Source organism: Bubalus bubalis, chromosome 2 (genome assembly GCF_019923935.1).
Source record: "Bubalus bubalis isolate 160015118507 breed Murrah chromosome 2, NDDB_SH_1, whole genome shotgun sequence".
In the NCBI taxonomy this organism is placed as follows: Eukaryota; Metazoa; Chordata; class Mammalia; order Artiodactyla; family Bovidae; genus Bubalus; species Bubalus bubalis.
The window spans coordinates 139,221,116-139,247,020 of record NC_059158.1 but is presented as its reverse complement, the minus strand read 5'-3'; positions in this window follow the sequence as shown (position 1 = coordinate 139,247,020).

Genomic DNA, 25,905 nt, shown 5'->3' with positions numbered 1-25,905 from the left:
TTTTAATTAATACACATACATGTATATATTTATATGTACTATGTGTGTATAAATATGGATACATATACTTAATATCCAAGTTGAAGTATTTTTCATACATCTGTTACTAATTTCTAGTTTTGTTGTTATTAGACAATACAGTTTAATGTTGAAATTTATTGAGGTTTTCCATTTTTGCAAATCGTGGATGCTTGAAAAGAAAGCGTATCTCCAGTTTATCTGCGTATCTCCAGAATCCCAAATGCTTTTTTTAATTGAAGTATCAGTTCAGTTCATTTCAGTTGCTCAGTCATGTCCGACTCTTTACGACCCCATGAACTGTAGCACACCAGGCCTCCCTGTCCATCACCAACTCCCAGAGTTCACCCAAACCCATGTCCATCAAGTCGGTGATACCATCCAACCATCTCATCCTCTGTCATCCCCCCCTCCTCCTCCCCTCAATCTTTCTCAGCATCAGGGTCTTTTCCAGCTCTTTGAATCAGGTGGCCAAAGTATTGGAGTTTCAGCTTCAACATCAGTCCTTCCAATGAACACCAGGACTGATCTCCTTTAGGATGGACTGCTTGGATCTCCTTTCAGTCCCAGGGACTCTCAAGAGTCTTCTCCAACACCACAGTTCAAAAGCGTCAATTCTTTGGCGCTCAGCTTTCTTTATAGTCCAACTCTCACATCCATACATGACCACTGGAAAAACCATAGCCTTGATTAGACAGACCTTTGTTGGTAAAGTAATGTCTCTGCTCTTTAATATGCTGTCTACATTTGTCATAACTTTCCTTCTAAGGAGTAAGCATCTTCTAATCTCATGGCTTCAATTGAAGTATAGTTGATTTACAATGTTGTGTTAGTCTTAGGCATACAGAAAGTGATTTAGGTTTTTTTTAATTAGTATTATTATAGGTTATTACAAGATACTGAATATAATTCCCTGTACTATACAGTAGGGCTTTGTTGCTTATCTATTTTATATATAAACTAGTGCATTAATCCCAAACTCATAATCTCTCCCCTTCCCCTTTCCCCTTTGGTAAGCATAATTTTGGTTTCAATGTCTGTCAGTTTGTATCTGTTTTATAAATATGTTCATTTGTATCATTTTTTAAGGGTTCCACATATAAGTGATATCATATGATAGTTGCCTTCCTCTAACTTACTTCACTCAGTATGATAATCTCTAGCTCTATCCATGTTGCTCCAAATGGCATTGGCATTATTTCATATGTTTTTTATGGCTGTGTAATATATATGTGTTGCAGTCCTTTAATGGACCAGAACCTGATGGTCCAGAGTCAATGATAAGAAAGTGAAAGAAGGAAAGAGGCTAATATTCCCTGGGTTATGCAGAGAACCAATAAAGCCCTAGGACAGGACTTGTACCACTCACATAGGCACAGGGAATCCTCTCCAAGAGGTCTTGAAATCCTGGGCAGGAAAGTGAGCTCGGCAGGCTTCCATGCTCCAGAGAATTAGCCAGAGGGAGGGAGGGAGAGAGAGAGAGAGAGAAAGAAAAAAAGAAAGAAGGACCTACGACCCAGGTTCTGATGGAACAAGGGTGCTTTATTGAGCTCTGTGTGAGTATATATACTGTTTTATAAGGTCGCTTCTTCAGATAAAGACCAAAAGACCAGACTTTACAAGTTACGAAGGAAACAAGGAGTAATAGAGATCATAAAACCAGAAGACAATCCATATCAAAAAAAGAGGGTCATAAATAATCACTTTCACCACATGGAAAAGCTAATGAAGAAAATCCTATGCATGCATTCCATCTCATGACCTCAGTCCTGGGAGCAGCGTGCCACTCCACTAGCTTCTGTTACCCAGAACTAATAAGGAACAGAGGGCTCATGAGAGACAGGAAACAGCACACAGGAATCCTACTGGTAAACTTTCCCTGACATATATGCATGCATATATATATATATATAAAATATATTCATAAACAGAGGAATGGACATTTAGGTTGCTTCCATGTCTTGATTATTGTAAATAGTGCTGAGGTGAACATTGGGGTGCATGTATATTTTTGAGCTACAGTTTTTGTGTTTTCCACAGATATACCCTGAAGTGGGATTGCTGGATTATATAGTAACTCTTTTTATTTTAAGGAACCTCCATATATTCTCCATAGTGGTTGTAACAATTTACATTTCCATCAACTGTTTGGGAGGGTTGCTTTTCTCCACATCCTCTCCAGCATTTATTATTTTTAGGCTTTTTGATGAGGGCCATTCTCACCAGTGTAAGGTACCTCAGAAACAAATTGTAGTTTTGATTTGCATACCTCTGATAAGAATTAGCAATGTTGAACATCTTTTCATGTCCCTGTTAGCCATGTGTATGTCTTCTTTGGAGAAACATCTATTGTCTGGAAATCTCAAATTCTTGACCATTTACTGGCTGGTCAGTTTGATAGAGTGAAACAAGGAAATTAATAGATGGTTTCCTCCAAAACTAACTCCTCCACATGTCTTCACATTTATTCATTTCAAACACCTTAAGGCTTCTTCTTGACTCTGTTTTGCCCTGAAGATATTTCTGCTGATTCACAGTCAACATTTCATGTAAAGCATTCTTTCTTCTACCTTTTGCCCCTTGAAAGCCTTATCTCATTAACCCATATTCTCTTTCAGTGTGCTCCCTAAGGCTATGAATGGCAAACACCATTGGCTGTCTCCTCAACAGTGATTTCCTCATAATTGCTAACAGAGCTCTGCTTTCTTTCCTTATTCTTCTTCTTCATTTTTTTTTTCCTGAAAATATGTCCAGACCCAAAGTAATGGATCATAAATGAGTTAGGTCAATCATGGTTACCTTGGGATCTCCCATTCAAGATTATCTTGCAACTAAGCATGTCATGTAACTCAGGAAAAAAACATTATTTGCATTTTTAATGGATGTTGGAAAACATTTGGAAAAGTCTGCCAGAGAGTGTAGGTTCTGGGAAAGATTTAGCTTGCCTAAACATTTGCACTGCCTCTCCTAATATCTTCCTGATTTAAAGGAAGAGATGATGGACTGCCTATTAGGAAGATGTTGAGAAACTTGCAAAAATATTGGCAATAGTCAATATTGTAACACTAGCAGTAAACTAGTCCTAAACTCCCTATGTGAGAAATTCAATCCCTGTTTTGAAAAAAAAAAAAAACTATAGTGCAGGTCTTTTGTAATTTGCAGCCAAATGCATTTCTAACTGATTCACTTTATTTCTTCTGTGTCTTTAATTATCCTATTATATATTGTTTTGCATATGTTTAACTGCTATAACTAGAATGAATTGACTAATATTAAGGAAAATTATTTATATAAATAAGGTAGTCTGAACTCAGCACATGGTCAGCAGTTAATTATGCATTTTGTAGCACAGCTAAATTTTATTAAGCATTTTCTAAATATTTACCATACAGTCTTCTAGTTGCTTTATATAAATTCACTATTCTCTAAAACCAGTTGATATGGCAGCTACTGTTATTTTATTTTCATTCTCATAAGGTCACATATGTTTAAGTACAAAGCTAAGTCTGGGCCCAAAGTCTGAGCTTTTAATAATCATGCTACACTATCATTTGATGAAGATTTCAATTTTCCAATTTGGAAATGGTTTTTTACACACACATATATACCTGGCAAACATATGCCCACTTTCACTATTCAATACAACAGCAACAAAAAAATCTCTTTACTACACATGATAATCAGTTTAACAAATGGTCATTCTTTGCCAGGAAGTCCCTGTTTTGGTAGCTGTGGTACATTGATGAGTCCCCTTTCCACTGAAAAGATTAATTTCAGCATTTCTTCTCAAAGGATAGCTAAAACCAGAAACTACCACAATTGTAACTACTAGATTGCTTTAAAACGAAGCCGGTCATTTTATATAAAATAAGATTTGACCTGAATCTTGACCCTATTTGGACTGAAACCAAACCTCAGCTTTTCCAGAGCTTTGAAAATGCACTTTGGGTTGGCTTCCTCTCCTTTGTTTTTCTACACCTCTTCACTTTGGGTTTATCCAGGCTGAAAAACTGAAATACCAAAATACCAGAGGGAAGATGCCTTCCAAAACCAGCAGAATCAATAATGGAAACCTAAGAAGAAAACCTGTTGGCTTTTTGAAAATTGTTTTCTAGTGTTGTTTCTAAAATCATTATTATTTAAATAGAAAATCAGATGTTTCTTTGCCTAATAAAACATAACATTATTTTCTTACAACAAAATAAAATTCTGGACTATCTCACTAGCAAACTGATAGTAGAGTGCTTAGAGTCCTTCCATATAGGTGCCCAATAGGCTATTGGAGATCAGTGAAGAAATAACTCCAGAAAGAATGAAGAATGGAGCCAAAGCAAAAACAATACCCAGTTGTGGATGTGACTGGTGATAGAAGCAAGGTTCGATGCTATAGAGAGTAATATTGCATAGAAACCTGGAATGTTAGGTCCATGAATCAAGGCAAATTGGAAGTGGCCAAACAGGAGATGACAAGAGTGAACATCAACATTCTAGGAATCAGCAAATTAAGATGGACTGGAATGGGTGAATTTAACTCACATGACCATTATATCAACTACTGCGGGCAGGAATCCCTTAGAAGAAATGGAGTAGCCATCATAGTCAACAAGAGTCCGAAATGTAGTACTTGGATGCAATCTCAAAAATGATAGAATCATCTCTGTTTGTTTTCAAGGCAAATCATTCAATATCATGGTAATCCAAGCCTATGCCCTGACCAGTAAAACTGAAGAAGCTGAAGTTGAACAGTTCTATGAAGACCTACAACACCTTCTAGAACTTACACCCCCAAAAGATGTCCTTTTCATTATAGGGGACTGGAATGCAAAAGTAGAAAGTCAAGAAACACCTTGAGGAACAGGCAGATTTGGCCTTAGAGTACAGAATGAAGCAGGGCAAAGGCTAATAGAGTTTTTCCAAGAGAATGCACTGGTCATAACAAACACCCTCTTCCAACAACACAAGAGAAGACTCTATGCACTGACATCACCAGATGGTCAACACTGAAATCAGATTGATTATATTCTTTGCAGCCAAAGATGGAGAAACTCTATACAGTCAGCAAAAACAAGACCAGGAGCTGACTGTGGCTCAGATCATGAACTCCTTATTGCCAAATTCAGACTTAAATTGAAGAAAGTGGAGAAAACCACTAGACCATTCAGGTATGACCTAAATCAAATTCCTTATGATTATACAGTGGAAGTGAAAATAGATTTAAGGGACTAGATCTGATAGATAGAGTGCCTGATGAACTATGGACAGAGGTTTGTGACATTGTACAAGAGACAGGGATCAAGACCATCCCCAAGAAAAAGAAAGCAAGGAAGCAAAATGGCTGTCTAAGGAGGCCTTACAAATAGCTGTGAAAAGAAGAGAAGTGAAAAGCAAAGGAGAAAAGGAAAGATATCCCCATTTGAATGAAGAGTTCCAAAGAATAGCAAGGAGAGCTAAGAAAGCCTTCCTGGGGATCAATGCAAAGAAATAGAGGAAAACAACAGAATGGGAAAGACTAGAGATCTCGTCAAGAAAATTAGAGCTACCAAGGGAACATTTCATGCAAAGATGGGCTCAATAGAAGACAGAAATGATATGGACCTAACAGAAGCAGAAGATATTGAGAAGAGGTGGCAAGAATACACAGAAGAAATGTACAAAAAAGCTTCACGACCCAGATAATCACGATGGTGTGATCACTGACCTAGAGCCAGACATCCTGGAATGCGAAGTCAAGTGGGCCTTAAGAAGCATCACTATGAACAAAGCTAGTGGAGGTGATGGATTTTAGTGGAGCTATTTCAAATCCTGAAAGATGATGCTGTGAAAGTGCTGCACTCAATATGTCAGCAAAATTGGAAAACTCAGCAGTGGCCACAGGATTGGAAAAGGTCAATTTTCATTCCAATCCCAAAAAAAGGCAAGGCCAAAAAATGCTCAAACTACCCCACAATTGCACTCATCCTACATGCTAGTAAAGTGATGCTCAAAATTCTCCAAGCCGAGCTTCAGCAATAAGTGAAGCGTGAACTTCCAGATATTCAACCTGGAATTAGAAAAGGCAGAGGAACCAGAGATCAAATTACCAATTGCTGGATCATCGAAAAAGCAAGAGAGTTCCAGAAAAACATCTATTTCTGCTTTATTGACTATGCCAAAGCCTTTGATTCTGTGGATCACAATAAACTGTGGAAAATTCTGAAAGAGATGGGAATACCAGACCACCTGACCTGCCTCTTGAGAAACCTGTATGCAGGTCAGGAAGCAACAGTTAGAACTGGACATGCAACAACAGACTGGTTCCAAATAGGAAAAGGAGTACGTGAAGGCTGTGTATTGTCACCCTGCTTATTTAATGTACTCTATGTAGAGTACATTATGAGAAATGTTGGGCTGGAGGAAGCACAAGCTGGAATCAAGATTGCCTGGAGAAATATCAGTAACCTCAGATATGCAGATGACACCACCCTTATGGCAGAAAGTGAAGAAGAACTAAAAAGCCTCTTGATGAAAGGGAAAGAAGAGAGTGAAAAAGTTGGCTTAAAGCTCAACATTCATAAAACTAAGATCATGGCATCTGGTCCCATCACTTCATGGCAAATAGATAGGGAAACAGTGGAAACAGTGGCTGACTTTATTTTGAGGGTGGGGGCTCCAAAATCACTACAGATGGTGATTGCAGCAATGAAATTAAAAGACATATACTCCTTTGGAGGAAAGTTATGACCAACCTAGATAGCATATTAAAAAGCAGAGACGTTACTTTGTCAACAAAAGTCTGTCTAGTCAAAGCTATGGTTTTTTCCAGTGGTCATGTATGGATGTGAGAGTTGGACTATAAAGAAAGCTGAGTGCCAAAGTATTGATGCTTTTAAACTGTAGTGTTGCAGAAGACTCTTGAGAATTGCTTGGACTGCCAGGAGATCCAACCAGTCCATCCTAAAGGAGATCAGTCCTGGGTGTTCATTGGAAGGACTGATGTTGAAGCTGAAACTCAAAAGCTTTGGCCACCTGATGTGAAGAGCTGACTCATTGGAAAAGACTCATGGAAATGACCCTTTCAATGGGAAAGACTGAAGGCAGGACAAGAAGGGGACAACAGAGGATAAGATAGTTGGATGGCATCACCGACTCAATGAACATGGGTTTGGGTGGACCGGGTGGACCCGGGGAGTTGGTGATGAACAGGAATGCCTGGCATGCTGCAGTTCATGGTATCACAAAGAGTCAGACCCGACTGAGCGACTAAACTGAACTGAAACAGGAGAAGCTTTACCTAGGCAAGATCATCTAGTCATCTAAGATGAGACCAATCATGGTATCTACAACTAGGGCTGACATGAGTTTTCTATAAGTTCATGCTTGTAAAACAGCATCATCATTATCTTAATAGCAGCAGCTAACACATAGTTCTACTGTATGTCAGGCTATATTCTGTGTGTTTTCTGTGTATTAATTTGTCTAGTCCTGATAACAATGCTATGAGATAGTTACTATTGTCATTATTTTAGGAGCAAATTTGAGAAGACTGATTAAATAACCTACTCAAATTCATTGTTTATGTGATAGAGGGGATTCAAACCAGGCAACCTGACTTCCAAGTTCATGCTTTTTTAACCATGACACTGCTCCATGCTTTCAGAAACAATCTTTCTTAAGGTCTTCAAAATAATACATAAATAACTTTTCAAATTAAATAAAATATCAAGTCAAGTTTAATATATTCAACATAAACAATACATGGGCAAGTGTTTACGTATTTCATTTTGCTGAAATAAAAGTGTGTAGTCTGAAAAGAATTTAGGCAGGTCATCTACACAGAAGCATGTAGATATGCATATATCCATCTTTCTAAAGGTGGAATTCCCTAGTAGTTCAGTCAGTAGAGAATCTGCCTGCAGGCGAGGGCAGCCCAAGCTGTAAGGGGGCAATTGCGGCCCCAGAGAGGCATCATCTACCAAACTGTAAGCAGGCTTCATTGCTAACCAAGACTTCTTGGGATTCTCGATGGTTGACATCCGCCTGAGAAGGTGCACCAGTAGTACACCCAGAAAACCGAGCAGCAGGGATGGGGGAGGCAATAAGTTGCAGCTACCATGCTCGCCAAACACCTGGTCACCTGAGTGGCTCAGACCTGGGAAGGGCACAAAACGCAGGCCGAATGGAGTCTGCACCTTTGAGGAGTACCTGAGTACCCGAACCTGAGTGGCTTAGACCTGGGAAGTGCATGCAACCCAGGGCCTGCCTCGGACAGTTCCCAGCAGAGCAACCTAGAGCCTGAGCAGTATAGACTGGGAAAGCACACATGCTGTGAGCAGGGGCAAACCCAGTGTGGCTGAGACATTGCGAGCACACACCAGTGTTATTTGTTTGCAGTGTTCCGCCCTCCCCACAGCACGACTGAACAGGTGAGCCTAAAAAAATGACCACCTTTGCCCCCTTGGGTCAGGGTGGAAATTAGACACTGAAGAGACCAGCAAACAGAAGAAGCTTAAACAGAAGGAACCGCCCTGGAAGTGACAGATGCAATAGATTAAAACCCTGTAGTTAGCACTGACTACATAGGAAGGGGCCTATAGATCTTGTGAAGTATAAGCCAGATCAAGGAAGTATCTGAAAATGAACTGACACCACACTGTCCACAACAACACCAGAGAAAGTCTTAGATATATTTTTACTATTATCATTCTTTTAATTTTTTTTTTCAAGTCCTCTATTACTCCTTTCAGAGGAAGCAATGGCACCCCACTCCAGTACTCTTGCCTGGAAAATCCTATGGACAGAGGAACCTGGTAGGCTGCAGTCCATGGGGTCGGTAAGAGTCAGATACGACTGAGTGACTTCACTTTCACTTTTGGCTTTCATGCATTGGAGAAGGAAATGGCAACCCACTCCAGTGTTCTTGCCTGGAGAATCCCAGGGACAGGGGAGCCTGGTGGGCTGCCATCTATGGGGTCGCACAGAGTCAGACACGACTGAAGCAACTTAGCAGCAGCAGCATTACTCCTTTAATTTTCGCTTTTTTAACCTACTATTACTGTAGAAAATTCTGAACGAGATGGGAATACCAGACCACCTGATATGCCTCTTGAGAAATTTGTATGCAGGTCAGGAAGCAACAGTTAGAACTAGACATGGAACAACAGACTGGTTCCAAATAGGAAAAGGAGTACGTCAAGGCCGTATATTGTCACCCTGTTTATTTAACTTATATGCAGAGTACATCATGAGAAACGCTGGACTGGAAGAAACACAAGCTGGAACCAAGATTGCTGGGAGAAATATCAATAACCTCAGATATGCAGATGACACCACCCTTATGGCAGAAAGTGAAGAGGAACTCAAAAGCCTCTTGATGAAAGTGAAAGTGGAGAGTGAAAAAGTGGGCTTAAAGCTCAACATTCAGAAAATGAAGATCATGGCATCCGGTCCCATCACTTCATGGGAAATAGATGGGGAAACAGTGGAAACAGTGTCAGACTTTATTTGGGGGGGCTCCAAAATCACTGTAGATGGTGACTGCAGCCATGAAATTAAAAAACGCTTACTCCTTGGAAGGAAAGTTATGACCAACCTAGATAGCATATTCAAAAGCAGAGACATTACTTTGCCAACAAAGGTCCGTCTAGTCAAGGCTATGGTTTTTCCTGTGGTCATGTATGGATGTGAGAGTTGGACTGTGAAGAAGGCTGAGCGCCGAAGAATTGATGCTTTTGAACTGTGGTGTTGGAGAAGACTCTTGAGAGTCCTTGGACTGCAAGGAGATCCAACCAGTCCATTCCGAAGGAGATCAGCCCTGGGATTTCTTTGAAAGGAATGATGCTATGGCTGAAACTCCAGTACTTTGGCCACCTCATGCAAAGAGTTGACTCATTGGAAAAGACTCTGATGCTGGGATGGATTGGGGGCAAGAGGAGAAGGGGACGACAGAGGATGAGATGGCTGGATGGCATCACTGACTCGATGGACATGAGTCTGAGTGAACTCCGGGAGTTGGTGATGGACAGGGAGGCCTGGCGTGCTGCAATTCATGGGGTCGCAAAGAGTCAGACACGACTGAGCGAATGATCTGATCTGACCTGACCTGATCTGATTACTTTGCAAAAAAAAAAAAAAAAAAAAAAAGACTCTATTTTTTAAAGCAAACTTCATATATATATATTTTATAATTTTTGTGACTTTGTTTTTTTTTCTTTAATATTGCATTTTTGAGAATCCAACCTCTACTCTAGATTTTTAATAATTGCTTTTTGGTATTTGTTATCAATTTTGTACTTTTAAGAACCCAATCTTCAGTACCCATTTTTACTTGAGAGTGAGATTACTGGCTTGACTGCTCTCTCCCCCTTTGGACTCTCCTTTTTCTCCACCAGGTCCCCTCTATCTCCCCCCTCCCCCTTTCCTTGTCTACCCAACTCTGTGAATCTCTTTGTGTGTTCTGGACGGTGGAGAACACTTAGAGAACTGATTACTGGCTGGATCTGTCTCTCTCCTTTTGATTCCCTGCTTTATCCTCCTGGCCACCTCTGTCTCCTTCCTCCCTCTTCTCTTATCTGTGTAAATCCATGAACATCTCTGAGGGATCCAGACTGTGGAGAGCACATAAGGAATTGATTACTGGCTAGCTTGCTCTCTCCTCTTTTGATTCCCCCTCTTCTCCTCCTTGTCACCTCTATCTCCTTCCTCCCTCTTCTCTTTTCCATGTAACTCTTTGTACCTCTCCAGGTGTCCCTCACTGTGGATAAACTTTTCATCATTAACCTAGATGTTTTATCATCAATGTTGTATAGATGGAGAAGTCTTGAGGCTACTGTAAGAATAAGACTGAAAGCCAGAGGCAGGAGGCTTAAGTCCAAATCCTGGGAACATCAGAGAACTCCTGGCTCCAGGGAACATTAATTGATAGGAGCTCATCAAACGCCTCCATACCTACACTGAAACCAAGCACCACCCAAGGGCCAACAAGTTCCAGAGCAAGACATACCATGCAAATTCTCCAGCAACACAGGAACATAGCCCTGAGCTTCAATATACAGGCTGCCCAAAGTCACTCCAAACCCATTGACATCTCATAACTCATTACTGGACACTTCATTGCACTCCAGAGAGAAGAAATCCAGCTCCACCCACCAGAACATCCACACAAGCTTCCCTAACCAGGAAACCTAGACAACCCCACCCACAGCAAGGAAATGCCACAAATAAAGAGAACTCCACAAACTGCCAGAATACGAAAAGGCCACCCCAAACACAGCAATATAAAGAAGATGAAGAGGCAGAGAAATACCCAGCAGGTAAAGGAACAGGATAAATGCCCACCAAACCAAACAAAAGAGGAAGACATAGGGAATCCACCTGATAAAGAATTCCGAATAGTGATAGTGAAAATGATCCAAAATCTTGAAAACAAAATGGAGTTACAGATTAATAGCTGGAGACAAGGATTGAGAAGATGCAAGAAAGTTTAACAAGGACCTAGAAGAAATAAAAAAGAACCAATATATAATGAATAATGCAATAAATGAGATCAAAATCACTCTGGAGGGAACCAACAGTTGAACAATGGAGGCAGAAGATAGGATAAGTGAGGTAGACGATATAATGGTAGAAATAAATGAAACAGAGAGGAAAAAAGAAAAACGAATTAAAAGAAATGAGGACAATCTCAGAGACCTCTGGGACAATGTTAAACGCCCCAACATTTGAATCATAGGAGTCCCAGAAGAAGAAGACAAAAAGAAAGACCATAAGAAAATACTTGAGGAGATAATAGTTGAAAACTTCCCTAAGATGGGGAAGGAAATAACCACCCAAGTCCAAGAAAACCAGAGAGTCCCAAACAGGATAAACCCAAGGCAAAATACCCCAAGACACATATTAATGAAATTAACAAAGATCAAACACAAAGAACAAATATTAAAAGCAGCAAGGGAAAAACAACAAATAACACACAAGGGGATTCCCATAAGGATAACAGCTGATCTTTCAATAGAAACTCTTCAGGCCAGGAGGGAATGGCAGGACATACTTAAAGTGATGAAAGAAAATAACCTACAGCCCAGATTACTGTACCCAGCAAGGATCTCATTCAAATATGAAGGAAAAATCAAAAGCTTTACAGAAAAGCAAATGTTGAGAGAATTCAGCACCACCAAATCAGCTCTCCAACAAATGCTAAAGGATCTTCTCTAGACAGAAAACACAGAAAGAATGTATAAACTCCAACCCAAAACAACAAAGTTAATGGCAATGGGATCATACTTATGAATAATTACCTTAAATGTAAATGGGTTGAATGCCCCAACCAAAAGACAAAGACTGGCTGAATGGATACAAAAATAAGACCCCTATATATGTTGTCTACAAGAGACCCACCTCAGAATAAGAGACACATACAGAATGAAAGTGAAGGGCTGGAAAAAGATATTCCATGCAAATAAAGACCAAAAGAAAGCAGGAGTAGCAATACTCATATCAGATAAAATAGACTTTAAAACAAAGGCTGTGAAAAGAGACAAAGAAGGACACTACATACTGATCAAAGGATCAATTCAAGAAGAAGATATAACAATTATAAATATATATGCACCCAACACGGGAGCACCACAATATGTAAGACAAATGCTAACAAGTATGAAAGGAGAAATTAACAATAACACAATTATAGTGGGAGACTTTAATACCCCACTCACACCTATGGATAGATCAGCTAAACAGAAAATTAAAAAGGAAACACAAACTTTAAATGATACAATAGACCAGTTAGACCTAATTGATATTTATAGGACATTTCATCCCAAAACAATAAATTTCACCTTTTTCTCAAGCACACATGGAACCTTCTCCAGGATAGATCACATCCTGGGCCATAAATCTAGCCTTGGTAAATTCAAAAAAACTGAAATCATTCCAAGCATCTTTTCTGACCACAATGTAGTAAGATTAGATCTCAATTACAGGAGAAAAACTATTAAAAGTTCCAACATATGGAGGCTGAACAACACGCTGCTGAATAACCAACAAATCACATAAGAAATCAAAAAAGAAATCAAAATTTGCATAGAAACGAATAAAAATGAAAACACAACAACTCAAAACCTGTGGGACACTGTAAAAGCAGTCCTAAGGGGAAAGTTCATAGCAATACAGGCATACCTCAAGAAACAAGAAAAAAGTCAAATAAATAATCTAACTCTACAACTAAAGCAACTAGAAAAGGAAGAAATGAAGAACCCCAGGGTTAGTAGAGGGAAAGAAATCTTAAAAATTAGGGCAGAAATAAATGCAAAAGAGACCATAGCAAAAATCAACAAAGCCAAAAGCTAGTACTTTGAGAGGATAAATAAAATTGACAAACCATTAGCCAGATTCATCAAGAAACAAAGGGAGAAAAATCAAATCAATAAAATTAGAAATGAAAATGGAGAGACCACAACAGACAACCCAGAAATAAAAGGATCATATGATACTGCTGCTGCTGTTGCTAAGTCACTTCAGCCCTGTCCGACTCTGTGCGACCCCATAGACGGCAGCTCACCAGGCTCCCCCGTCCCTGGGATTCTCCAGGCAAGAACACTGGAGTGGGTTGCCATTTCCTTCCAACGCATGAAAGTGAAAAGTGAAAGTGAAGTCGCTCAGTCATGTCTGACTCTTAGCGACCCCATGGACTGCAGTCTACCAGGCTTCTCCATCCATGGGATTTTCCAGGCAAGAGTACTGGAGTGGGGTGCCATTGCCTTCTCCACCATAAGAGACTACTATCAGCAATTGTATGCCAATAAAATGGACTACTTGGTAGAAATGGACAAACTCTTAGAAAAGTAAAACTTTCCAAAGCTGAACCAGGAAGAAATAGAAAATCTTAACAGACCCATCACAAGCACAGAAATTGAAACTGTAATCAGAAATCTTCCAGCAAACAAAAGCCCAGGTCCAAACGGCTTCACAGCTGAATTCTTCCAGAAATTTATTTATTTATTTTTTTTAACATTTAGTATGATTTATTTTTTTAATTTTATTTTTAAACTTTACATAATTGTATTAGTTTTGCCAAATATCAAAATGAATCCGCCAGAGGTATACATGTGAGCTAACACCTATCCTACTCAAACTCTTCCAGAAAATTGCAGAGGAAGGTAGACTTCCAAACTCATTCTATGAGGCCACCATCACCCTAATACCCAAACCTGACAAAGATGCCACCAAAAAAAAAAAAAAAAAAAAAAAAAAACAAACAAAAAAAAACTCCAGGCCAATATCACTGATGAACATAGATTCAAAAATCCTTAACAAAATTCTAGCAATCAGAATCCAACAACACATTAAAAAGATCATACATCATGACCAAGTGGGCTTTATCCCAGGGATGCAAGGATTCTTCAATATCCACAAATCAATCAATGTAATACACCACATTAACAAATTGAAAAATAAAAGCCATATGATTATCTCAATGGATGCAGAGAAAGCCTTTGACAAAATTAAACATCCATTTATAATAAAAACCCTCCAGAAAGCAGGAATAGAAGGAACATACCTCAACATAATAAAAGCTATATATGACAAACCCACAGCAAACATTATCCTCAATGGTGAAAAATTGAAAGCATTTCCCCTAAAGTCAGGAACAAGACAAGGGTGCCCACTCTCACCACTACTATTCAACATAGTTTTGGCCACACCAATCAGAGCATAAAAAGAAATAAAAGGAATCCAAATTGGAAAAGAAGAAGCAAAATTCTCACTGTTTGCATAAGACATGATCCTCTACATAGAAAACCCTAAAGACTCCACCAGAAAATTACTAGAGCTAATCAATGAATATAGTAAAGTTGCAGGATATAAAATCAACACACAGAAATCCCTTGCATTCCTATACACTAATAATGAGAAAACAGAAAGAGAAATAAAGGAAACAATTCCATTCACCATTGCAATGAAAAGAATAAAATACTTAGGAATATATCTACCTAAAGAAACAAAAGACCTATATATAGAAAACTATAAAACACTGGTGAAAGAAATCAAAGAGGACACTAATAAATGGAAAAATATTACCATGTTCATAAATCGGAAGAATTAATATAGTGAAAATGAGTATACTACCCAAAGTAACCTATAGATTCAATGCAATCCCTATCAAGCTACCAACGGTATTCTTCAGAGAGCTAGAACAAATAATTTCACAATTTGTATGGAAATACAAAAAAACCTCGAATAGCCAAAGCAATCTTGAGAAAGAAGAATGGAACTGGAGGACTCAACCTGCCTGACTTCAGGCTCTACTACAAAGCCACAGTCATCAAGACAGTATGGTACTAGCACAAAGACAGGAATATAGATCAATGGAACAAAATAGAAAGCCCAGAGATAAATCCACGCACATATGGACACCTTATCTTTGACAAAGGAGGCAAGAATATACAATGGAGAAAAGACAATCTCTTTAACAAGTGGTGCCGGGAAAACTGGTCAACCACTTGTAAAAGAATGAAACTAGAACACTTTCTAACACCATACACAAAAATAAACTCAAAATGGATTAAAGATCTACATGTAAGACCAGAAACTATAAAGCTCCTAGAGGAGAACATAGGCAAAACACTCTCCAACATAAATCACAGCAGGATCCTCTATGACCCACCTCCCAGAATATTGGAAATAAAAGCAAAAATAAATGAATGGGGCCTAATTAAACTTAAAAGCTTCTGCACAACAAAGGAAACTATAAGCAAGGTGAAAAAAGAGCCTTCAGCATGGGAGAAAATAATAGCAAATGAAGCAATGGACAAAGAATTAATCTCAAAAATATACAAGCAACTCCTGCAGCTCAACTCCAGAAAAATAAATGACCCAATCAAAAAATGGGCCAAAGAACTAAACAGACATTTCTCCAAAGAAGACATGCAGATGGCTAACAAACACATGAAAAGATGCTCAACATCACTCATTATCAGAGAAATGCAAATCAAAACCACAATGAGGTACCATTTCACGCCAGTCAGAATGGCTGCGATCCAAAAGTCTATAAGCAATAAATGCTGGAGAGGGTGTGGAGAAAAGAGAACCCTCTTACACTGTTGGTGGGAATGCAAACTAGTACAGCCACTATAGAGAACAGTGTGGAGATTCCTTAAAAAACTGGAAATAGAACTGCCATATGACCCAGCAATCCCACTGCTGGGCATACACATTGAAGAAACTAGAATTGAAAGAGACGTGTACCCCAATGTTCATCGCAGCACTGTTTATAATAGCCAGGACATGGAAGCAACCTAGATGCCCATCAGCAGACGAATGGATAAGAAAGCTGTGGTACATATACATAATGGAGTATTATTCAGCCATTAAAAAGAATACATTTGAATCACTTCTAATGAGGTGGATGAAACTGGAGCCTATTATAAGCCAGAAAGAAAAACACCAATATATTATACTAACACATATATATGGAATTTAGAAAGATGGTAATGATAACCCTGTATGTGAGACAGCAAAGAGACACAGATGTATAGAACAGTCTTCTGGACTCTGTGGGAGAGGGAAAGGGCGGGATGATTTGGGAGAATGGCATTGAAATATGTATATTATCATATATGAAACGAATCACCAGTCCAGGTTTGATGCATGATACAGGATGCCTGGGGCTGGTGCACTGGGATGACCCAGAGGGATGGTATGCGGAGGGAGGTAGGAGGGGGGTTCAGGATGGGGAACACATGTACATCCGTGGCGGATTCATGTATTGGCAAAACCAATACAATATTGTAAAGTAATTAGCCTCCAATTAAAATAAATAAATTTATATTAAAAAAAAAAAAGAATCTGCCTGCAGTGCAGGATACCTGGGTTCGATCCCTGGGTTGGGAAGGTCCCCTGGAGAAGGAAATGGCAACCCACTCCAGTATTCTTGCCTGTAAAATTCCATGGACAGAGCAGTCTGGTAGCCTACAGACCACGGGGTTGTGGAGTCATACACAACTTAGCAATTAAGCCTCTATAAAGACAAAATAACTAACCAATTTTATGTTCTTTGTTAAACATTTTGAGATAATTGCAGATACACCTACAGTTGTAAGAAATAACATAGAGATCCCATGTACCCTCTACTCAGTTTCACTGAAAGGCAGCATTTTGCAAAACTATGGTTCAGTTCAGAGCCAGAATATTGTGCTAGATTATATTATATGATATATATCATATATATATATTAAGATAGAAAAAATTTCCATCATCATACAAATCCTGCATGTTGCCCTTTTACAGCCACTTTCACTACCCTCCAACTTCCTGCCACTTAACTTCAAACCACTAATCTGTTGTTTCTTCTAAGTTTGTTGTATGCAAATTTCCTGAAGTTTCCACAACTATAAAGCAGCTAATTAATTTTATGGGATTCGCAATTTTCCTTGTGTTTGTTATATCCTTACAGTTGCTTACTGAATTTCCTTAATGGATGAGAGTGGGCACAAGTGTGAACAATGAGAGAAGCGGCAGAATCAGTAAAATATATACAAGAGGGGCTCTTTCTTATTTTTCTACACCAATATTCTCCCTACATTTAAAGTCTGGTTTCAAGAACAGTTTTGTGATTTATAAGTGTGAAGTTCTTAAAAAATTTTTTTTATTTTTTATTTTTAATTCTTTTTTAATATAAATTTATTTATTTTAATTGGAGGTTAATTACTTTATAACATTGTATTGGTTTTGCCACACATCAACATGAATCCACCACAGGTATACACATGTTCCTCATCCTGAATCCCCCTCCCTCCTCCCTCCCCGTACCATCCCTCTGGGTCATCCCAGTGCACCAGCCCCAAGCATCCAGTATCATGCATCAAACCTGGACTGGCGATTTGTTTCATATATGATATTATACATGTTTCAATGCCATTCTCCCAAATCATCCCACCCTCTCCCTCTCCCACAGAGTCCAAAAGACTGTTCTATACATCTGTGTCTCTTTTGCTATCTCGCTTACAGGGTTATTGTTACCATATTTCTAAATTCCATATATATATGTTAGTACACTGTATTGATGTTTTTCTTTCTGGCTTACTTCACTCTGTATAGTACTTTTTTTTAAAAGACTTCATTTTCCAAGACCTTATACCAATAAACTTTCATTGTAATAATACCATATATCTGCCAGTTTTCATTGTCTTTTCTAAATGAAGGAAGCATTATCTGAAAATGTCAAAAAGAAGTTCATCTATCCATAATGGAAGGAACCTAGATTACTAAAGAGTTTGGAAAGAAGGATTAAGCCTCATATACAATAGGACCAACAAATCCACACACAATGCACACACAACTTCTGTTAGAAGATAACACCTTATTTGTGGGAGCTGGAGCCCTGCTGGGTTTATTGCTTTATAATAATTACCATTACTGATTCTTGTAGTGGTATTTTACTATCATTTATGAAACATTAATAAGCTTGCATGATTCTTATAATAGAAAACAATACTTTTAAACAAAACTATGATGAACTTATTTTCCTTGTTCTATGCCACAGAGGCTGTTCTGGAGAAGGAAATATGTAAATGTACATTATTACATAGGATGTATATATGTTTGTATCCTGACCTTTCTGTGTATTATATTCTGAAAAAATATTGTGCAAATACTTACTAGGAAAGAGTAGTTATTTTATTTATATTGTATAAAATGATTTTATGAATAGGAAAGTAAAATTCAATTATCTTGCATATAGTGCTGATGGAAAGTTGCTTTGTAGACTGTAAAATCTTATTTCTCAAAGATTTTAGTTAGATGAAACTTTACTGGCATTGCATAAGTTACATTACAAAGGTGGAGTGCTGGAATTAGCAAAAAAATATTTTACAAGAAAATAGAATCACTCTGAATTTGTTTATATTTAACAATAAACTATCCTCACATTTTCTTAGTCTTCATTCCTGTTTGAGCAACTCAGATTTGCACTGTTCTTCCTTAATATCTCTCTTCTAGAAGCTAAATCTATATTTAGCTTTGTGCTTTGAACTAGGTTGGTGAGTAGTTTAAAAAAAGTCAATTATGTTAATAACATTTTTCTTTTCTACCTCTCCCTCTATACTAATCCTCAAAAACATCTTCACCCATTGCTGTCTGGAAAGATAGTTGTAACATGCAAAAAATAATTCCTAATATAATCCAATCAGCTGATTCTCAGAGTTCCCATTAGCTACAAATATTGCAAATAGGATACAGTAAAACAAAACAAAAAAATAACAACAAAAAAAAAAACCCTGAGAGTTGTGAACAAACAGATTTCTCTAGAGGGACCCATGCTCAAAGATCTTTGGAAACTTCAAGCAAACTACCTATCAGGAAAATGCAAATGCCCCAAGTAATAACATACAATTTCATTATTCTGAATATTCTACTGATAACCAATATCCTGTAGTCAGTCCATTCATACACAGTTACTCCCACCTTTGGCAAAAGCAGTTACAACATCTGTACAGCATTAAAGGGTATGGTAAATGCTTCCTCTTCTCTTCAAAAGCAGTTTGGTTTTTTTTTGTTTGTTTTTTGTTTTTAGGCCTAGATAATATGAAGGCAGTCATTTGAAATGTATACAGCCAATTCTTTGTTTAAATCTAGAAGTTGGCACATGGCAAATTTGCTGATTTGTTAGCTCCCTCTTTTTCCCCTTGATATTTTGATCATGATATTCACAAGTTCAAGGTAAGAAAAAAAAGTTATCTTCCTTTTATCTAAGTTCTAGTTGCTAGCAAGTAGATGACCAGCAATTTGAGTCTCAGTAACCTAATAGACATATTTGATTAAAGTTCAATTAAGCCTTTCCTAATAAGTGCTCTGTGAAATGAAGCAAACAGGAGAGCATCCATCTGCTTGGGTTGACTTACCACCAGCCTCAACAAATAGAGATGAAGTTCAGTCGCTCAGTCGTGTCTGGCTCTTTGCAACCCCATGAATCGCAGCACGCCAGGCCTCCCTGTCCATCACCAACTCCCGGAGTTCACTCAGACTCACGTCCATCGAGTCAGTGATACCATCCAGCCATCTCATCCTCTGTCGTCCCCTTCTCCTCCTGCCCCTAATCCCTCCCAGCATCAGAGTCTTTTCCAATGAGTCAACTCTTCACATGAGGTGGCCAAAGTACTGGAGTTTCAGCTTTAGCATCATTCCTTCCAAAGAAATCCCAGGGCTGATCTCCTTCAGAATGGACTGGTTGGATCTCCTTGCAGTCCAAGGGACTCTCAAGAGTCTTCTCCAACATCACAGTTCAAAAGCATCAATTCTTCGGCACTCAGCCTTCTTCACACTCCAACTCTCACATCCATACATGACCACTGGAAAAACCATAGCCTTGACTAGACGGACCTTTGTTGCAAAGTAATGTCTCTGCTTTTGAATATGCTATCTAGGTTGGTCATAACTTTCCTTCCAAGGAGTAAGCATCGTTTAATTTCATGGCTGTAGTCACCATCTGCAGTGATTTTGGAGCCCAAAAAAATAAAGTCTGACACTGTTTCTACTGTTTCCCCATCTATTTCCCATGAAGGGATGGGACCAGATGCCATGATCTTTGTTTTCTGAATGTTGAGCTTTAAGCCAACTTTTTCACTCTCCTCTTTCACCTTCATCAAGAGGCTTTTTAGTTCCTCTTCACTTTCTGCCATAAGGGTGGTGTCATCTGCATATCTGAGGTTATTGATATTTCTCCCAGCAATCTTGATTCCAGCTTGTGCTTCTTCCAGCCCAGCATTTCTCATGATGTACTCTGCATAGAAGTTAAATAAGCAGGGTGACAATATACGGCCTTGACGTACTCCTTTTCCTATTTGGAACCAGTCTGTTGTTTCATGTCCAGTTCTAACTGTTGCTTCCTGATCTGCATACAGGTTTCTCAAAGGGCAGGTCAGGGGGTCTGGTATTCCCATCTCTTTCAGAATTTTCCACAGTTTCTTGTGATCCACACAGTCAAAGGCTTTAGCATAGTCAGTAAAGCAGAAATAGATGTTTTTCTGGAACTCTCTTGCTTTTTCAATGACCCAGCGGATGTTGGCAATTTGATCTCTGGTTCCTCTGCCTTTTCTAAAACCAGCTTGAACATCTGGAAGTTCATGGTTCACGTATTGCTGAAGCCTGGCTTGGAGAATTTTGAGCATTACTTTACTAGCATGTGAGATGAGTGCAATTGTTATCAAATATAATTTTTTGCTCCCTTATAATTAGGTCACCATTCAGAACAAAAGAAACATGAAGTTTACATAGTTTACAATCCTGGCAAACTACACATTTGCTCAACCTTATTACCCCTCTGCAAAAAAAAATTTTGAGAGGTGCCAGGGGTCAGATTGCCAAGTGGGTATAGTGAAAAAAAAAATCAAACTTGCTTGATTCATAATCAAGTGTAAACACATTACACGAACTGCTCAAGGTGATCTAATGGCTCACCTTATCCCTCCACTGAACTCCCTTTTGGTCCCTAAGCATCCCTGAGTCATCATCCCCAGTCTGTGTCTACTGTAGGAACAGATGAGCTCCTGGTTTTCCTATCCACAGGCAACTCAAAGTTCTGTTAAAGCTAATTTAAGAAACATGTAGAATACAAAGGAGGCATCCGGGAGTGTGTGTGTGAGATGGTGTGTGTGTGTGCTGGCAGCCATTAAAACATATCTATTCATTAAAAAGTGCCCCCATTGCAAGGGGAATATGCTGGTGAATTCCCATATTTCTGTTTATTTGTTTAACTAACTATTAAGTGACATAATACTTGCCTGTAATGTCTCTATGTGTATTATGAATGACATAATGATCATAATTCTCAGTTTTAAAAGCCCTCTGTTTGAGAGCTTTTTTTTTCCCCTTTGTGAAAATTAAAACAGTTTACTTCGCTACATGCTCTATTGGGATGACTGACAATTGATGAAAACATACAAAGCTCCCACAAATAATTTTAATTTCCATCCAAAATAAAAATGTGTTAACTCCTCATGCCTATAACAAAAATATTTTCATAATGATACTGTTTACACAGATTTAATCAGTTGTGTCACTGGGGTACAGCAAAAACAGCAATGTGACCTGCTGAGATTTCGCACCAGATTGTGATTTACAATCAAGGCAGCAAGAGTCACTGAAGTGCATAGCTCTCGCCCCAATTACTAATTAATCAGACCCAAAGAGGTCTCCATAAAAGGCACTACAGTCAGCTGTGAATCCCATAAATTTAAAGGACTCCTCTAATTTTTTAAGGAGGAAAGGTGACCCACGGAGGCTGAGCATTACCTGGTACCTATCTCCTACATAAATTCATCGAATCCATTCCATGGGAGGCTTACTTGTCTTTGCACCACTCCCTTTTTAAATGCTCTGAATACAAAATTTCACACTATGGCAGTAGCCCAGCATCATTAAAATGTCAGTATGCTGGGTTCTGTATAAAAACAAGTGACTGGCTTGCTTTTTTGAGTTTCTGTATCTGTACAAGTCTTTTTCCTTCTTCTGAAGCTATAGAAAATGAAGGGGTATAATAGGTAAGTGTATTTTAAAAGTTTGTTGGAAATTATGGAAAATGGCAATCAGTGTAATTCAGTTCAGTACAACTTCTACCCAACTTCATCAAACGAAAAATATACTTGATCCCCTTCACGTGGCAATCAGATAATAGAAGCCTCTAAAGTTAAACTTCTTTGACAACAAATGCAGTTTAAAAGAAAACATGCATTGCCAATTTATTTTACCCATCTTTTAAATAATGAGGTGGAATCTCATTTTTCTTTCTTTACTGGATACCTCCTCTACGAAGAGCATTCCTTTTGAAGTAATGGTAACCTTGGACCTAAAGGAAATCTGCCAGATGAAGAGGCAAAATGAAAATCAGGCTCCTGATTTCAGATTCTTGGGTACAACCTGACCAAAGGAAACTGAAAATGATTCAAGTCATGTTGCATTAACCACCACGCATGCGCCTATCAGTCTGTCCTAACCCACAGCGCCAGAGCCAAAGGAAGGCATATTCATGACCTCATATGTATGCAAGAAGAGCTATCAACTGTAGAACTAGAGACTATTTTATTGGAGACATTGATTTCCCAGGCTGTCCCCTTTGCTTGTAAGGGATCTCTGGAAACTGCCAGGAAACAGGGTGTGATAAAGTAGATCGTGCTCTGTAGAGAGGTCTGATGACTGGAGTTTTGCATTCTTAACCAAGAGTCACACCACATAAATCAAAACTATGACAAAAAATTAGGCGATAATAGGTAAACTCAGCAGCCACAATAACTATAAGAATGTAAAACAGTTTACTTATCCTTCAGGTCCTCAATGCACACTGCACACGGATTAGATTGACAAAAGATCACAAGCTTTTTAGTCCTCCTCCGCCATTAAGAGGTTGTGTGACCCGGCATAAACCCCTTCATCTCTCTCCTTCTCTGTAAGCTAAGTACACTGAACTACCTGATCGCTGAGGTTCTTGATGGTTCAAATACACTGCACATCTACAAGGAGAGATATATATATTAAAAATTACAGACTACAGTATATATTAATTCACTATTTAATACTTAATAATGGTGTTTATTTTCTTGGCACATAGAGGAGATATGCATAATCCAGATCACTTACAAAGTAGATGAGGTCATAGGACAGGACTGTTACTCCCCAGAAATGCCATCTTGTGTGTTTCCTTAGTAAATACCATCCTAAGAGAGTCTTTCCCCAAGGCATCACATTTTTTTTTTTTAATTTTTATTTTTATTTTATTTTTAAACTTTACATAACTGTATTAGTTTTGCCAAATATCAAAATGAATCCGCCACAGGTATACATGTGTGCCCCATCCTGAACCCTCCTCCCTCCTCCCTCCCCACTTCATCCCTCTGGGTCATCCCAGTGCACCAGCCCCAAGCATCCAGTATCATGCATCGAACCTGGACTGGCAACTCATTTCATACATGATATTTTACATGTTTCAATGCCATTCTCCCAAATCTTCCCACCCTCTCCCTCTCTCACAGAGTCCATAAGACTGTTCTATACATCAGTGTCTCTTTTGCTGTCTCGTACCCGGGGTTATTGTTACCATCTTTCTAAATTCCATATATATGCGTTAGTATACTGTATTGGTGTTTTTCTTTCTGGCTTACTTCACTCTGTATAATAGGCTCCAGTTTCATCCACCTCATTAGAACTGATTCAAATGTATTCTTTTTAATGGCTGAATAGTACTCCATTGTGTATATGTACCACAGCTTTCTTATCCATTCATCTGCTGATGGACATCTAGGTTGCTTCCATGTCCTTATGTGAATGTCAGAGGCAACAAATCTAAGATTTTATAGGATTGAAACTAAAGAATATTTTTAGTCATTAAATAAACCAATCACCTCTTCCTGCAGTTTAGAAAAATCACCTGAAATATACATATAAATATTAGAACTTTTATAATATGTAAAGCATATGTAAATATAATATATAAAGCACATGGTTTTTCCAATAGTCATGTATGGATGTGAGAGTTGGACTATAAAGAACGCTGAGCGCCAAAGAATTGATGCTTTAGAACTGTAGTGTTGGAGAAGACTCTTGAGAGTCCCTTGGACTGCAAGGAGATCCAACCAGTCCATCCTAAAGGAGATCAGTTTTGGGTGTTCATTGGAAGGATTGATGAAGCTGAAACTCCAATACTTTGTCCACCTGATGCAAAGAGCTGACTCATTTAAAAAGACCCTGATATTGGGAAAGATTGAAGGCAGGAGGAGAAGGTGACGATAGAAGATGAGATGGTTGGATGGTATCACCAACTTGATGGACATGAGTTTCAGCAAGCTTCAGGAGTAGATGAAGGACAGGGAAGCCTGGCGTGCTGCAGTCCATGGGATCACAAAGAATTGGACACGACTGAACTGAAAGCATATGTGAATGGTAGGTTTTAAAGTCATATACACCACCATAAACCATAATAGATTGGTATACCAAATCTGTTTTCCTTCTTTCTTAAACATAAAGGGGGCATTTTGTTCTGTTTCTTACTATTTCTTCTGTGCAGAGTGGGAAAACTGCCCAATGTTTCTTTCTACTCCAGTGATTCATGAGGATGATACTTCAAATATGTAAGGTGTGTGACAGTCAATAAAGCATATTTGCATTTAATTCTATGAGATGGTTGGATTAAATGTTACTCTTTCCATCTTATAAATGAGGATAAAAATTTTCCGGAGTTCAAAATTGGACAGGGTGTAAACGTCTGGGCTAAACTGAGATTTTGAAGGTCAGGCTGCTTCACCATCTGCTTCTCCTGGGATCAGAGGATACACTACACCAAAGGGTGGGAGTGAATCTAGGAGTGAAGTACATTCCTCGGCACCTGTTCTGGGCTTGGTGCTTTTCATGGGATCATAGTGACTCTTCACAACCCCCATCACATTAGCTTCCATTCTTTCCATAATCTCCCCACGTTCCACATTTCAAAATAGGGGAAGAATGAAAACCATTTGAAACAGGATGGAACATACAATAAGCCACATAAAACAGAATGTACGTCATGTATCTGTGACAAGGAATACATTGCCCATTTTTTTTAAAACGTAGAAAGTTAAAATGACCTCTGAGTGCCATCGTATGGAACCCTAGGTAGAAAAGGATGGAATTGAAGCAGTCAGTGGTGTCTTCTCCTTCTCTGCCAGGAGAATAAGGAAACAGCAGGTTCCTTGCTGCGTCCAGCTCTAGCAGTGAAATCACTATTGTTTAGCAGGAGGGAAACCAGCTTTTGCAGGCACGTTCTAAACACAGCTTTGCCATAGACAGATTGAAGGCAAAAGCAGAAAGGTGGTTTTTCCCACACTATCTATATTAAAATGTTTTTGGCTATCAACCAGAATTTTTAATGAGTAAAGCGAGTTATATATCATT